The sequence below is a fragment of the Urocampus carinirostris genome, unplaced genomic scaffold, assembly GCF_059441175.1.
Source record: "Urocampus carinirostris isolate Australia breed hairy pipefish unplaced genomic scaffold, RoL_Ucar_1.0 HiC_scaffold_95, whole genome shotgun sequence".
Classification (NCBI taxonomy): domain Eukaryota; kingdom Metazoa; phylum Chordata; class Actinopteri; order Syngnathiformes; family Syngnathidae; genus Urocampus; species Urocampus carinirostris.
Window position 1 is genome coordinate 35,001 of NW_028283202.1, and position 2,500 is coordinate 37,500.

Consider the following 2,500-nt stretch of genomic DNA (forward strand, 5'->3'; position numbering starts at 1 on the left):
TTCACGCCGAGGCATGGTTTCGCAAGAGGGCCCCGCGAGTGCCAGCCGTGGATCCCGCCTCACTCGTAACTCGTATCGGATTCGTCCGGCCTCACTTTCGTTCGCACATCGGACAGTTATACGTGTGCTTTAGTAGCTTCCGTTCCCTCTTAGTGAGGCCGTCCGTACGTACCGCCCCAGCTCTTTCTGAGGCGGGTATCCACTCGGCTCGGGGGGGCCCAACGTTTGCCTAGTATCCTCGGCGCTGGAGCTTGACCCGCAAAGCCGGAGGAGCCGCACGCCCGAACACCGGCTTGCGCCGGCCGACGTGGGCCCTCCGAGGCGGGTCTCGTGTGCCAATCGCTCAGTTGGGGAACCGGCAGGCCCGTGGGCCGACGCCGGCTCACCCGGGGGTGAAGGGTGCTTCGATGGAGGCCCCCTGTCAGCCTCCGCGGAAGTCCGGCTTCAATACTTTAAAGTTTGAAAAACTTAGACATTTTTCGAGAACCGGAGCTTAGAGGGGTACATGCAAAAGCCAGGGCCGCGGGAAGCGCCCTAAATACTTCAATACTTTAAAATTTGAAAAACTTAGAAATTTTTCGAGAACCGGCATCTTCCCTCGGTAATTGCGAGATGCGAGGCCGCCCCTAGCCTCTGCTCTGTCGGACTCAATGGTCACGGGTGGCCGCTGATTAGCCCTGGTGCTCACCTCTCAAAATTGCGAGTCCCTAATATAATTCTGGCTGTCGGCTGGAGAAGGGGGTATAAAATCGGCACTTGAGGGAACGCCGGGCCCTCAAGTTCGGGGCCCTCTAGCGGATTTTTGAGGTACTGCACTCCCATTGGAAATGCATTGCCCATAGGAATACATGGGCGCTCCGTCCACTACAATGTAATTCCCTCACAATATCTGCCCCCGCGTGGCCGCGCGATGCTACTGCTGCCCCGTTGGGAATGAATGGGCCTTTCGGAGGCCATAAATACAGCGCCGCTGCATGGATTTTGGCGGTACTGCGGCTGTCGTTGAAAATACATGGACCCGTCTGAATGAATGGGCCTTTCGGATTCCATAAACCCAGCGCCGCTGCATGGATTTTGGCGGTACTGCGGCTGTCGCTGAAAATACATGGACCCGTCTGAATGAATGGGCCTTTCGGAGGCCATAAACTCAGCGCCGCTGCATGGATTTTGGCGGTACTGCGGCTGTCGCTGAAAATACATGGACCCGTCTGAATGAATGGACAAAATATAAATCAGACACTACAGAACACAAGCATAATCCAAGATTACAAAATCATCTCAGCCTTTAAAAGAAACAAAAACCTGAAAGACTACTTAGTAAAAAGTAAATTACCAGAAATCAACATAACACAAACGCAGGGCCCCACATTCTACAAACAAGCCACCACAGTTAGGAACACCGTCACCAACACAAACTACCTAATTAAACAAACAATCACACCTGCTACGGAAAACTGAAAATACATGGACCCGTCTGAATGTATGGGCCTTTCGGAGGCCATAAACTCAGCCAGCGCCGGGCCAGTGTTTGGGGTATTGTGCCCGCCACTAGTGGCTGAATACATAATAATAATAATAATAATAATAATTCCCTTGTATTGTCATTCTGTGTAACAATGTACACAGAACGAAATGTCGATTGCACTGGGCTAGTGTTGAGGGAACGTCGGGCCCTCAAGTTCGGTGGCTTGGAGCGGATTTTTGAGGTACTGCACTCCCATTGGAAATGCATGGGCGCTCCGTCCACTACCATGTAATTCCCTCACAATATCTGCCCCTGCGTGGCCGCGGGATGCTACTGCAGCCCCGTTGGTAATGAATGGGCCTTTCGGAGGCCATAAATACAGCGCCGCTGCATGGATTTTGGCGGTACTGCTGCTGTCGCTGAAAATACATGGACCCGTCTGAATGAATGGGCCTTTCGGAGGCCATAAACTCAGCGCCTCTGCATGGATTTTGGCGGTACTGCGGCTGTCGCTGAAAATACATGGACCCGTCTGAATGAATGGGCCTTTCGGAGGCCATAAATCCAGCGCCGCTGCATGGATTTTGGCGGTACTGCGGCTGTCGCTGAAAATACATGGACCCGTCTGAATGAATGGACAAAATATAAATCAGACACTACAGAACACAAGCATAATCCAAGATTACAAAATCATCTCAGCCTTTAAAAGAAACAAAAACCTGAAAGACTACTTAGTAAAAAGTAAATTACCAGAAATCAACATAACACAAACGCAGGGCCCCACATTCTACAAACAAGCCACCACAGTTAGGAACACCGTCACCAACACAAACTACCTAATTAAACAAACAATCACACCTGCTACGGAAAACTGAAAATACATGGACCCGTCTGAATGTATGGGCCTTTCGGAGGCCATAAACTCAGCGCCGGGCCGGTGTTTGGGGAATCGTGCCCGCCACTAGTGGCTGAATCCCGGGCTAGTGTTGGGGGACTTGTGCCCGCCAATAGTGGCTGAATCCCGGGCTAGTGTTG